The sequence below is a fragment of the Carcharodon carcharias genome, chromosome 39 (assembly GCF_017639515.1).
Source record: "Carcharodon carcharias isolate sCarCar2 chromosome 39, sCarCar2.pri, whole genome shotgun sequence".
Classification (NCBI taxonomy): Eukaryota; Metazoa; Chordata; class Chondrichthyes; order Lamniformes; family Lamnidae; genus Carcharodon; species Carcharodon carcharias.
The window spans coordinates 934,547-949,722 of record NC_054505.1 but is presented as its reverse complement, the minus strand read 5'-3'; positions in this window follow the sequence as shown (position 1 = coordinate 949,722).

Genomic DNA, 15,176 nt, shown 5'->3' with positions numbered 1-15,176 from the left:
CCACATTCACTGTCTTTCCCCCACTCGCTCTCTCTCCCACAATTGCTCTCTCTCTCACGTTCTCTCCCACATACACTCTCTGTCCGAAACATGCTCTCTCTCTCTACCACACAAATCTCTCTCTTCCACACAGATCTCTGTCACACTCTCTCTCTCAATCAGACTCTCTCTCTCTCACACACTCTCTCCCACATTCGCTGTCTCTCCCATACTCACGCTCTCTCCTACACACACACAAACACACACTCTCCCATACACACACACACTCACACAAACTCTCTCCCATGCACACTCTCTCTCATAGATGCACACAATCTCTCACTCACACACACACTCTGTCACATAAACTGTCTCCCACGCACACTCTCTCTCCCACACACACTCTCTCTCTCACACACACTCTCCCACATAAACTCTCTCCCACGCAGAAACTCACTCTCACAGACACGCACTGTCTCCCATACACACTCTCTCACACAGACACACACACTCCCCACACACTCTCTCTGTCACACACATACTCTCTCTCACACACGCTGTCTCTCCACGCACACAATCTCCCTCTCACAAACGCAATCTTCCTCTCTCACACACACTCTCCCTCTCTCTCACACATACTCTCTCTTTCACACACTCTTTCCCACACACACTCTCTCTCAAACACGCTCTCTCTTCCACACACGCTCTCTCACAAGCTCTCCCCTCTCACACAACCTCTCCCTTACACGCTCTCTCACTCCCACACACAGGCTCTCACATACAGACTCTCTCTCACACACTCTTGCTCCCACACACACTCTCTCTCACATACACACTCTCTCTCTCACACATGCTCCCTCTCTCTCCCACACACACCTCTTTCTTCCACTCATTCACTCTCTCACACGTTCTCTCTCTCTCTCACATACACACTCTCGACTCTGGTGAAACAGGTGAATCTTCCCCACCGCACAATAAACACACTGAGTCTCAATGATATCTCCATTATGTTTGGAGCTGTTAAAGCCCCAAATGTAACCCCCAAACATTCAACCCCACCCAGTAAATGTTGTATTAAAGCCCCAAAATGTAATCTCAGTACATTCATCCCCCAACCCAGTAAATGTTGTATTAAAGCCTCAAATATAATCTCCACTCATTTACCCTCTCCCCAGTAAATGAATAAATTGATAATGGGGGAGATGGAAAGTGAAAGTTTAACTCGCCACAGTTTGGAGATACTTTCCTGAGATGAAAGTGATCCAATGCCACCATCTGCTGCCGGAGCACGGCTACTGCAGGCGCTACTCTTTGCCCGTCCCGGTGGCTGGTGTGGGCACAGGCTGATGGTGTGTGAACGCTTTAAAGGGATAGAAATTTGCAGCTGGGGCTCGGCTGGTGCATTTGCCCCTTTAGCAGCAATTTGACCTCAGCTGGAATAGTGTTTACAGTTCTGGGCTTCACACTACAGGAAGGATGTGAACACCTTGGGGAGAGTGCAGAAGAGGTTTACAAGAATGCTTCTGATGGGACCTTTTCAGAATCTAGCGAAGTTTGGAAAATTAACTCCAGCGCATCGACGACGTCATTAGCCACGTCTTTTAAGACGGAGCCCATCAGGACCTGGAGACTTGTCAGCCCACAGCTCCATCAGTTTACTCAGTACCGTTTCCCTAGACAAAAACATAATTAGCTGGAAAAACTCAGCAGGTCTGGCAGCATCGGCGGAGAAGAAAAGAGTTGACGTTTCGAGTCCTCATGACCCTTCAACAGAACATCTTTTGGATTTCCAGCATCCGCAGTTTTTTGTTTTATCGCCGTTTCCCTAGAGTTTTCCCCATTGATTCCAATGCTTGTTCCTTGGATAAAGAGTCGGATGCACCAGCCGAGCGCCCGCTGAAAATTTCAATCCCCTTTGCAACGTTCATACCCCATCAGCCTGTGCTCAGACCCCGCCACCCAGTGACTGAACTTCTCTGAGACTGGCAAAGAGCATCGCCTGCAGTAGCCTTGGTCCGCCAGCAGATGGTGGCATTGGATCACTTTCATTTGAATTTTGACTGCCCGTCTGGCTGTATCACTGTAACTCACAGTGTCACAGGACAAGAGCTGCAAAATGGGAAACGTCTCTATCAATTTTCTCTCCTGGTCCGGCACAGACAAACGGTGTTCCTGGAATAAAGAGTCAGATGCATCAGCCAAGTGTCCGCTGCAAATTTCACTCCCTTTGCAGCGTTCACACCCCATCCATCAGCCTGTGCCCAGATCGAGCCACCCAGTGACTGAACTTCGCTGAGACTGGCAAAGAGCAGCGCCTGCTGTAGCCGTAATCCGCCAGCAGATGGTGGCATTGGATCACTTTCATCACGGAAAGTTTCTACAACCTGCGGAGAGTAAAACTTTCACTTTCCATCTCCCCCATTATCAATTGATTCATTCACTGGGGCAGGGTGAATACGCGGGGATTATATTTGAAGCATTAGTGCATCATTTACTGGGGTGTGGAGATTATATTTGGGGCTTTAAAAGCACCAAATATAATGCAGGCATCATTGAGACTGTGTGTGTTTATTGTGCAGTGGGGGAGATTCACCTGTTTCACTAGAGTCGACACCAGTTTTCGAAAGGGAGACTCTCGCTGACAATTCTATTAGAGACTTTGGGTGAGGTTTAGAACAGGCGGGGTAAATAGGCGGGGGGTGGGGGGGTGTTGGGGGGGTGGGGGTGCTGTGTCAAGTGTGGAGGTGGGCATTTGCATTTCGACTCTGCCCGTCTAGCTGTATCATTGTAACCCACAGGATCACAGGACAAGAGCTGAAAAATGGGAAAGGTCTGTATAAATCTTCTCTCCTGGGCCGGCAAAGACACAGGGTGAATAAAAGTGGTGAATATGTAAAAAAATAAATTTCGCCGCATTAAATGTGTGTGTTTCCAATGTTTGTTTCTGGGATAAAGAGTCGGATGCACCAGCCGACCGCCCGCTGCAAATTTCAATCCCTTTTGCAGCGTTCACCCTCCATCAGCCTGTGCCCAGATCCAGCCACCCACTGACTGAATCTCCCTGAGGCTAGCAAAGAGCAGCACCTGCAGTATCCGAGATCCGCCAGCAGATGGTGAGCTTGGATCACTTTCATCTCAAGCGTGTCTCTCCAGCATGTGGAGGCTTCTGTCACTCCATTATCAATTATTTCATTTGCTGGGGGTTTGGGGGAGGGGGGGGGTGGGGGGGGGGGGGGGGGGATGGGTGCGGGGGTGGGGGTGTGTGGGGCTGTGGTTGTGGGGGAGGTGGTTTGTGGCGAAAGTGTGGAGGTTAAATTTGGGGCTTTAATAAAACATTTTCTGGGGTGTGTGAATGTGTGAAGATTATATCTGGGGTCTCAATAAAACACTTACTTGGGGGGAGGGAGGTGTGTAGAGATTATATTTGGGTCTTTAATACACCATAGGGACCCCTCGACCCTGCTCCATCATTCCCTATTCAGGCTTCAGTTTCCCTCCCGGGGACATATCAACTTAGGTTTCACACACACACACACACACACACACACACACACACACACACACACACACACACACACACACACACAGCGAAGTCTATTATATGATGGGAAGCACCAAACACTGTTACACCCAGTACACACGGTTCCTTAATTCTGCATCGTTTTAATATCTAGTCAGGAGACTGTCATCGCACAGGGGCTACATTTCACTGGGACAACATTCTCAGCCAACACGAAAGTATCCCACAAAACAGCAGCATGAGCTATGTTGTCTGCTGCTCCTCACTTCCATTGTCCTTCAGCTGAAGTCGCTTGGGCTATTTTGAAGATGGGAAGCTGAGTGTTTGGTTTATTGGATAAACATTGGTGCAAATCTACTCCCAGGTGCCTTGACTGACACAGGTATTGTTTCACGCTCCCAGTGTCTTGTTGATAGCCTTTCTGAAACAACTACTACTTATCATCTCCTAATAAAACTTTCTGAATCCTGTGTGAGAAAATGTCTTCCAGAGACATCCATACTAAATTCCAACAACCTGAGGAAAACCAAGGGTTTGCCACCAGCCCTGTCCCTAATGCTCAAACCTGGATAGAGGGATTTGTAATCAAACATAATCAGTGGCAGAGCCGCGACTGGTGGGTAAATAAAACGGAATGTGAGAGAGGCCAGGATAGGAGACATAGAGACCCTGAGTGTTTGTGGGGCTGTTGCAGTTTATAGATATAGGTATAGCAGGAGCGACGTTAAAGCATCTGTCTACACGATCCATTGATACACATTTATCATCATCATCAAGGGTGGACACCCTATGAGCTGTGGTTCTACTTTCTACAGATCGAATATCCTGCAGCTCCCACTGAAATGCATTGACACTGTTAGCGATAGGATTGAAACTGATCGTGTTCATTTCGGGACATTTGAATGAAGATGTAGTGGAGAAGCTGGAAATAGCTATTCCCTATTCTCATTGCCCCCTTCACAGCCACGCCCACACGTCAGCCATTGGCTGGGGATTTAGACATTCCGATGGGAGTAAGAGGAACGGGAGTTAACAAATTCTGTTCCAAACTTCACTCAAATGCAAAATGGATTTAATGAAGAGGCCAAAGCTCCCTGGTCATTTAATAATTCCACCGGTCATGAAAGCTAAATATAGTCTGTTCGCACTGCAGTCTCCTCTTTGTGTCTTGCGATAGTAAATATTCCATCGGTAACGTGACCTGTGGAAAGAGAAAGTCAATTGTTTACAACAAATCTGCACAAACCGGCCATGCGCTGTGCCAGATATCCCCATGACACCGACAGACTATGTAGATGTTTTATTAAACACCTCGCAGACGGCGCTTACTCTCTATTTGAAGTATCTTATATTCCTCCAATTTTCCTGATTTCCCTGCGCAGATTTGCTGCTCCAAAGGAAAAACGTCCTCATTTCCCACTCGACGTTACAACGTGAATGTCCTGGCGGCGGGCGGGGGGCGCGCTCTGAAATAAATCCCGGCGGGTACTCTAAGGAGATTATCGCTGTTATGTTTTCCTCTCTATACAGCCCATATCCACCAACTGCTCGCAGGAAATAACACTGGGCACCTCAACTATTAGTAAAACGCTTCTTTCCGCGCACATTTCCTGAACAACGTTGCTTGTCCGCACCTGAGGGATCTGCTTTGTGGCCGCCCTTAATACAGTCACGGATTATGAAGATAGTGACTTCTAACCATCCAGTAGTGGACTCTGGCCCGTCAGTAGAGGGAGAGGCGCGCACATTCTCTAATTCAACCCTGATTTAGTGGAAAATGTGGCCAAAAATAATCATTAACTGCTCTTGCTCGGGTATTAGACAGTTCCTTAGTTGTGTCGAAGACATGTTACGTGTGTTTTACAGTGTTTATCGGGCGGTCTCCGACTCACTGCCTCTGTGTCTTTCTGTTCCACTGCAATCTGATAGAATTGTTTATTAGATATCAATGCACTAACCTCATCCACATGAGACATTCGTTGACTTTTCCTTAAATATCTCTGCTCTTGGGAACGCATGGTCCACGTGAATTCTGTTAATATGGCTGTGCTGAGATTGTTTTTGTGTGGGGGAGGGATTGTGGTGTGAAGATGGTGTCAGAATTTAAACAGTGTGTGTTGAATAATTTACATTCCAGGTATAGTACAGCGTGGGAGTGATTTTCACATGGCCTCGCAGATGGATGCAAGAGGGAATAGAGACGTATAAACTCTCAGAGACTAGCAAATAGTGAGTAACTAATACACATATTTTGACTGGAAGAGGCATTTTGCACACCCTTTGATTTTGATCATCCCTATTCAAAGTTCTGACGTTTAAGAACGATAAATTATTTTTTATGGCATTGAGTGAAAGGCTGTTTTCCTTCCTTTCTGCCTTAATTATAACATGAACTATTGCAGAAATGAAGCAAATCTTCAAACGTGCCATCAGAATCTTTCTTTCTGTCCATGTGGTTGCATCCTATTCCCAGGACAATCACCTTCCCAAAGAGGATAACAGCGGCGAGAAACCAACGAATTAAGAGTAAGTTCGAATCAAGAAGATGATGGAAAGGGGAGAATTTTGAAGGATGGTTTCCCATTTTACCGCAAACACGAGTACAGTCACTCCATAAGCCCATCCAATTTAAACCCACAAGCACAAAATAACACAATTATCGTTTATCTCTGTCCCCTGGTTAGACACTCTCCCGCCAGTGTATTCAACTGCTCCCTACTTAAGTCATCAAATTCCATCTGTATGTCGAACCGTCCCATTAAATCACCAATTAAGATTGTTCCCAGATCAGACGATGCAGCATTTCCCACGCTGCTGATTCATTTTGAAGTGTTTTTCTTTCGGTTTTTCATTGTTTGGATAACCTTCCGCAGAACACTTCAGCTGCTGACTGTCTCCTCACACCATACTCCTGCCTTCCCCTTCTGCCCACCCCAGCCCCTGCAATCACAGTCAATGTACAGCGGGTGAATTCCGCCCCCATCGGTAAAAATTGTGGAATGAGGTTCGAAAATGTGTGAGTTAGGGAGTTGATTAAATTTCATAACTAAACCATACATTTCAAAGCGCATTTCGGAAATTCGTGCTTTTTCAATGTTGCAACAGAATTTCAGGCGCTTTGTGACATATCTAACTCTGACTGTGTTGCTCTATGTGTGTGTGTGTGTGTGTCTGTGTGTGCGTGGGTTTGAGAGTATTTGCTTGAGATTTTTTAAGAGTGTCAGCCCTTGCTTGTGTCTGTGTGTGTGTGTATGTGTGCGTGCATGCGTGCGCGTGTGCGTGTGCGCTTGGGCGTGTGTGTTCGTGCGCGTGTACATATGTGCCTCCATGACTCAGATGGACTTCAAATGGTCAAAGAGGTGCCACATCAGCACCTTCAAAAAGGTAATTATGATGGGGATTACTTGAGGCGACAGCAGATTCAACAGGAACTTGCAAACGGAACTGCATAAATATTGCTAATGCATTATTTGGCAGATATTCTGGATAAATGCTTGGGAGTGAATATAACTTACATTCTAAAGAGCAACTAGGAAGCGGCAATTAAATTCTCCCCTTGCCATTTATTGCCGCATTTCATGAACAAATGAAGAAAAGGTTGATCGCTCTTTCAAAGACGGAGGCCGATTGGTCTCCGTCTGTGCTGTTGAGTTTTCTGATTCTGTGATTAATGGAGACACCGGCAGTAAGGGGTCTGTATGGCGGATCAGAGTTGGACAAGAAACGAACACAAAGTCACGCTGAGTGTTAGACAATATGAACCAGGTTGTTTTGTTTTTAATTGTCAGGAGTGATTGAACAGACATATTAATATCCGCTGTTCCCCTCACTCACTTGCTGTAGTGACATTCACAGATTCTCGGAGCTGGGATTCTATCTCCCTTCCCATGACGGAGGCTCTATATTTACAATGTTACCCCACCCCCAACCCACCACCCCCCTCCCCCCCCCCCCCCCCCCCCCCCCCCCCCCCCCCCCCCACTCCTTGGTTTGTATCGGGCACAGTGAATGGTTCAATGTTGTCCTTTGTGACGATTTGATAAGAGGACAAAGGTTGACGATCTTTGCACATTAACAGTAATGAGATAATTACTGGGTAATGTGCGTACGTTTAGTGATGTGTTCTAATGGTTTCATTGTGGGAGACAGGAGGAAGAACAGGACTTCCGATTGATGTTCTGTGAAGTAAAGGTGTGAAGTAAAGGCAAGTGGGGCCACGTAAAGACACTTGAGAGACGGGACTCCAGACTTTTATCACTGGCTCATCTGAAACACGGTGCTTCAGGCATTACAACTCTCCCACTTTACTCTCTCTCTGTCAGGGAACTTGGATACTAGAGTTAACTTCCTATCGGGCTTCCATGTACCTCCTACAGTTCAGCAATCACTCAGTACTGGCACTTGGGGAGTGTCGGCCTGGATTGGGGAGCTTAAGTCATGGATCATATACATCTACCTCTGACAGTGCGTCGCTCCCTCTGTACTGGCCCCGGGGGCAGGTTCAGCCTGGATTATGGTGCTCAAGTCCTAGAGCTTGTACATCTACGTATGAAAGTGTAGCAAACCTTCAGTATTGGCACCGGGGAGTGTCAGCGTGGATTATGGAGCTCAAGTCCAGAAATAAATACATCCATCTTCGATAGTGGAACACTCCCTCGGCACTGACAGCGGGGGGACTGTGGGTCAGGACTATGGAGCTCAAGTCCAAGGTGTTGCACATCTAACTCCGACAGCGCAGCACTTCCTTAGTACTGGCACCAGGGAGAGTGTCGGCCTGGGTGATAGGACTCCAGTCTGGAATGGGGCTTGATCACATAACTTTCTGACTTAGAATAGCGTGTTATATTGTTGGTGAGGACAGGAATGAAGGTAATCCATGACCAATGCAGGTAGTGACAGCATTAATGTGGAGAATGAAAGGGAAATGGTGAGCGGATTGAGCGGTACAACATGCTCCACCGCATGCCGGTTTTGGGATGTGGTTTATCTATTGTGTGACAGCCTCAGTCGTCGGGCTTGTACACTCGGGCCCAGTCTGATGTCAGGAAGAGAATCACCCAATCCCGAGGTAGACCGTGACGTCACCCAACAATGGACAGCCCCTCCCCCCGTGACAGAATCCTCCAGCTGCTGACTGTCCCCTCACACCCTCCTGCTGCTTTCCTCCACTTCCCGTCTCAACAGCTGCAGTGGGTGAATTCAGAGCCCATTATTTCAGGGAACGCGTCAGGATTTGAGCAATTAAGTCAAATGTTTTCGCATAATCACCTCTCCCCGATTACTGAACGTTATATTTTGATGCAGGGATCTGAATTTGTGATTATGCCAAGCCCGGTGAATAGAGGTATTAACAATATCCGTTCCCTGTCACTCACGTGTGGTAAGCAGTGTCAAAGGCTCGCTCCTTGGGGATGTTAGATGCCGACCTCTGATGGAAATTCTGTATTGACATCGGTAACGTCCTTCGCTATTTCTACCATTAACCAAGAATGTTCCGGTATTTCTGTCAACATACTGAGGATAATGCCCTGCATTATCTTTGTAAAAGTTGAAGGTTTTCTCCCGATCATCTCCACTCACAGTGCAGGTCATTGTGACCGTCTCTCCTTCGAAAAACACCCCTGTCGATGGATCAAGTGTTATCACTGGTTTTCTTAGCGGCTCTGTGATAAGAAAAAAGACAATGGACGTGACAATTATAAATGAATTGCACGAATGAAATGTACAGTGATTTTTGGTACCGCAAAGACAATTGATCCATATCGAAGGAGATGGTTTACATCAGCGAATGTGATTCGATAAAGTGTGAGTTGGGATTTTAATTAAACTTATCAAATATCTAACACATTTCAAAATGCATTTCAAAAACTCATTCTTTTTCAAACTTTTAATGGAATATCAGGCGGTTTGTGATATTCTGTGCGTGTTGCTGTATGTGTCTGTGTTTGTGCGTGCCTGTGTGTGTGTGCGTGCGTGTGCGCGTGTGTGCGTGCGTGTCCGCGTGTGTGCGCGGCCGTGACTTTCATGTGCGTGTGTGCCTCCATGCGCCTGGTGGACGGCAGATTGTCAATTATGCACCTCATTACCACGTCAAAAGGGCAGTTATGGAAGGGAATTACTTGAGGTGTATTAAGGATAAGGCAGTGAGAATTTACTGAAAGTGAATTACTTAAAATGTCTAGACAGCCAATGCCATCAATCACATTAACATTTAGACGATACCAGATGAACTTTGCACACCTGCGATCACCAAAATGGCCTTGGGAGCCAGACTGGAGAGGGAGGATGAAAACTACAGAAGGGTCATGAGGACTCGAAACGTCAACTCTTTTCTTCTCCGCCGATGCTGCCAGACCTGCTGAGTTTTTCCAGGTAATTCTGTTTTTGTTTTGGATTTCCAGCATCCGCAGTTTTTTTTTGTTTTTATTACATAAATTAAGTGTTCTGTTCAACGGATAAGGGAAGGACAGTTGGTCCCAGAATAGGTAGGGTGTGAAGGCTCTGCCTGTGTGAAGGGGGATGTGTGTACCTTCAACCCGAGTTACCTGTTAAATGTAAACTTATGTGCTGACAACATGTGAATCTGAACAATGCTCTTATATGTGATCAGTGATGTATAAATAAGCTGCACACTTGTAATTTTGGAGAGTGCTACCTCAAGCTGCTTTGAAGTGGTTCTCTCCTTGCAAATGTTCGAAAAAAAAACGATCGTAACCAGTATCAGATCCTCCTGTGGTCCATTTGTCAAAGTGACCAGAACAAGGTGAAAGCAGAGTCAACAGGAACTTTCAGTGGAACTGGATACAGATTGTTAACGCATAATTTGGCAGAAATTTTGGATAAATGCGTGTGAGTGAATATAACTTAACTTCTAAAGGGCAGCGAGGAATAGGCAATTTAATTCTGCCCTTGCCCTTTATTCTCACACCTCGTAAACAAATTAAAAAATTGATAGCTTTTTCAAAGAGCTTGCACAGTCAAGATGGGCCGATGGTCTCCGACTGTGCTGTTGCATTTTCTTATCCTGTGATTAATGGACTAGTGGATTCTGGCATTCCAACTCCATTCCCTTGATGGAGACTCTTTATTTACAATGTTGCTCCCCACACCACCCCCACCCCCTCCCCCCACCTTGGTTTGTATCGGGCACAGTGAATGCTCCAATGCTGTCCTTTGTGACGATTTAATAAGGCAATAAAGGTTGATGATCTTTGCACATTAACAGTAATGAGACAATGACCGGATAATGTGCACCGTGTGTGTGATGTGTCCTGATGCATTGAAATTGGGAGACAGGGGAAAGGACAGGGTTTCGGATTGATGTTCTGTGAAGTAAGGACAAGTGGGGCCACATGCAGACACCTGAGAGGCGGGAATCCAGACTTTTAAAAATCATTTTCTCATATGAAACACAGCAAAGGCAGCTAGTGGCAGCCCCAATTTGGAGTATGAAAGCCAAACGGTGAAAAGATTGGGCTGTGCATCGTGCCCTACCGCAATTTTATTTTGCAATGTCGTTTCTATATTTTGTGACCGCCTTAATGTTCGGGGTTGGACACTCGGGACCAGTATGATGTCAGAAGGTCACCCAATCCCGAGTTAGTCCGTGACGTCACCCAGCAATGGACACGCCCTTCCCCAGTTACAGGATCCTTCATTGCCGACTCTTCCCTCACACCCTCCTCCTGCTTTCCTCCCCTTCCCATCTCAGCACCTGCAGTGTCAGTTGATGCCCAGCGCCTGAATTCAGGGCCCTTTCTTTCAGGGAGAAAGTCAGAACTTGAGCAATAAAGTCAAAGTTTTTCGCACACCCCTCTCTCCGAACTCTGACCGTTTCATGTTGACGCAGGCATCTGAATTTGTGAATATGTCCAGCCCGGAGAATAGACATATTAACAATCTGTTCCCTGTCATACTCCTTTGGCAGCCACGGCCACAGGATCGCTCTTTCGAGATGTTAGGTGCGGACCTCCGATGGAAAATCTACCATTAAACGGGAATGTTCCAATGTTGTCATTTGTGCCAGTTTTCCTGGAGCACGGCAGTGCATCATCTGTATAAAAATAGAAGATTTTCACACGATTTTTTTTTTTTCTTGGACTCGAACTCAAGTTCTGTCGAAGGGTCATGAGGACTCGAAACGTCAACTCTTTCCTTCTCCGCCGATGCTGCCAGACCTGCTGAGTTTTTCCAGGTAACTCTGTTTTTGTTTTTGTTTTGGATTTCCAGCATCCGCAGTTTTTTTGTTTTTATATATATATCTGCCTTCGACCGTGCAGCACTCCATTAGGACTGGCACCAGGGGGAGGGGGTAAGAGGATGGGGCTGTCGGCCTGGATTATGGAGCTCAAATTCTAGAGTAGAGACATCTACCTCCGACAGTGCAGCGCTCCCTCTATTATTATCGGGGGAGTTTCGGCCTGGATTATGCAGATCAATTCCTAAAGTATATTCATGTGCCTCAGACACTGCTGGGCTATATTTATATTGGATCCGGGAGGAATATCGGCCTCATTAATGAAATTACAGTATTTGGAGTTGGAGCAGAGACCAGATCGTACTTTTTCAGGAGGGAGTGATACCAAATCCGATGCGGGCTGTCGAATAGAGACAGTCCAAGACGATGAGTTACCGTCCCAGTTTCAGGGTGGGGATTGAGAGACAAAATGTGCCAATAACTGTGTACATCACGATGCAGAAACTCGAACGTATGAACAGATATCCGAATTAGGGCCAGGTTACTGTCACTCGGTCTCTCCAACCTGCTGCGCCATTCGGTGAGATCGTGGCTGATCTGGTGTCACCTCAAGCACAATTTCCTGCCTATTCCCAAGAACCCTTCACCCCCTCGTTAATAAAGAATCTATCTCGATCTGCCTTTAGAAAATATTCAAATACACTGCATCTACCTTCTGAGGAATAGTGTAACAAGACTCACGCTCCTGTGAGAGAAGAAGTAAATTCTGCTAATCTCTGTCTAAAATGTGCGGCCACTTATTTTAAGCTTGGGCAATAAACTCTAGATTATTCCATAAGAGGAAGCATCTTCTCCACATGCACACTGTCAAGACCCCCCAAGATCCTAAAGGAATGGAGCGGGTGTGTGGGATTCGCTGTGACTTCATCAAGGTTCGGAGTAGGATATTCTGGGGCAATTTGATCTCTGAACGGACACAGCCCTGTCATCAGGTGGACTGTGACGTTAGGCCGAAGCGCATGACGGCAGCTCTCCCCAGGAACTGAATGTTGAGCTGCTGCCTGTCCCGTCACCTACTCCTCCTGCCTATCTCCCCTGCCCTACTCGGCCCTTGCCATCACAGGCAATGCACAGCGGGTGAATTCAGGGTCCATTCATTCACCAAGTTGGTCACGGGTTGAGAGATGGAATCGAAGGACTTTCGGATCCACTACTCCCTCCGACCATTGAACGTTACATTTTGATGCAATGTTTAAAACATGGATTTGTAAAAAATACAAACAGTGTTTTATTTTCATGTAACAGCTTATGTTCCCGGTCACTGACCTGTTGCAGTCACCATCACAGGCTCGCTCACCGGGGAATCTATCCTTCTACCATTGACAGAAACACTATATGCGCAGCTGTACTGTTCTCCATTTGTTCCAGCGATAACATGAAATGTTCCAATGTCGTTCTTTGTGATGACCTGTGAGGGGGAGAGTATCTGGTCCCCTCTGTAAAAGTGGAAGGTTTTACCCCGATCATCTCCAGTCACAGTGCAGGTAATGGTGACCGTCTCTCCTACAACGTACACACCAGTCCATTGATCAAGACTTATCCCTGGTTTTGATGGTGGATCTGTTGTAGAATAAATGAAAGAACGATGAGAAGAGGATCAGAGGAATAGCATGTATAGTAGAACGTTACTAACTCAATGTCCATTGATCTGTGTGGAAGAGAAGTGTTTACATCCGGGACTCAGATTCCACAGGCGGTGAATTCCGTTTTGGTTACAAAGTAACGGAGACAGCAAAATGTATTTCAAAGCCCTTCTTAGCAACACAGCACGACCCAGACAGCTTTACTTACACTGAACTGATAGTGAAGTATTGCGACTGGTGAAATGCAGCAACTTTTCGCAGAGAAAGATTCCAGAAACAACATTGATATAATGAAAGCTTAATGACGTAATTGGATGAGGGCTAAATATTGACGTCAGGACACGATGCAGAACTGCCCATTGACCTTCTTCGAAATACTGCCCATGGTGTATTTTGCCTTCACATGAAATGAGTGATGCTCATAACAACTCATCAGATAGAAACACCCTCTGATAGTGCAGTGTTCATTCAGGAATGGCACCGGTGTGTTTACTGGATTCTGGAGACTGGAAACTAAAGAGCATGTACATATACCTCCGGCAGAGCAGCGCTATTATACTTATATATATTTACCTCCGACAGTGCAGCACTCTCTCAGTACTAGCACCGGGGGGACTGTCGGCCTGGATTGTGGAGCTCAAGTTCTAGAGCAGATATATCTAACTCAGGCAGTGCAGCACCCCCTCAGTGCTTGCACCAGGGTTAGTGTCGGCCTGTATTATGGAGTTCAAATTTTAGAGTATATGCATCTACCTCCGTTCGCAGTCTCTCAGTACTTGTACCTGACGATTGCCGGCCTGGGTTATCGAGCTCAAGTCCTAGAGTGCACGCATCCACCCCTGACAGTGTAGCACTCCCTCAGTACTGGCACTGGGGGAGTATCGGCCTCATGTTCTCGGCAAAATACACTTACCTCAAACAGTGCTGCACACCCTCAGTACTGGCACTGGGGGAGTATCGGCCTCATGTTCTCGGCAAAATACACTTACCTCAAACAGTGCTGCACACCCTCAGTACTGGCACTGGGGGAGTATCGGCCTCGATTATGGAGTTCATGTTCTGGGCTAAATACACTTACCTCAAACAGTGCTGCACACCCTCAGTACTGGTTCCGGGGGAGTGTCGCCCTGCACAATGGAGAGCCAGTCCTAGGGTGCATACATCTACTTTCGTCAATGCAGCACCCCCTCAGCACTGGCACCACGGGGAGTATCAACCTGGATTATGGGCCTCAAGACCTAGAGAATGTACACGTTTCTCCGGCAGTGCGGCGCTACCTCTATACTGGCAACAGAGGGAATATCGGCCTGATTTATGAAGCTAATGTATTTTGAGTGGTAGCAAATGAAGACCAGATTGTTTTTCTATTTAAGGAAGGAGTGATTCCAAATTCAGTGTGGGATCTCTAATAGAGGTAATCCAAGACGATGGGTGGTTGTCTCAGTTTCCCAGTTTCAGGATGGGGAATGAGAGCGAAAATGTGGCAATAATTGTTCAATTCAGGATGCAGCAACTCGAACATACGAATTAGGGCAAAGATTAGGCCACTCGCTCCCTCCAGCCTGCTGCCCCATTCAGTAACATCATGGCTGATCTGGTGTCACTGAAAAACTGAGCTCCTGCCTGTCCCGTCACCCCTTCCTCCGGCCTTCCTGCCCTGCCCTTTCGGATCTTAAGAGGTCTTGACAGGGTGCATGTGGTGGAGAAGATGATTGCTCTTATAGAAAAAGCTAGAATTTATTGTCCAGGCTTAAAGTAAATTGTCGCACATTTTAGACAGAGATGAGCAGAATTGTTTTCTCTCAGGAAGCAAAATTGTGGCTGCCACCAGGTTTTT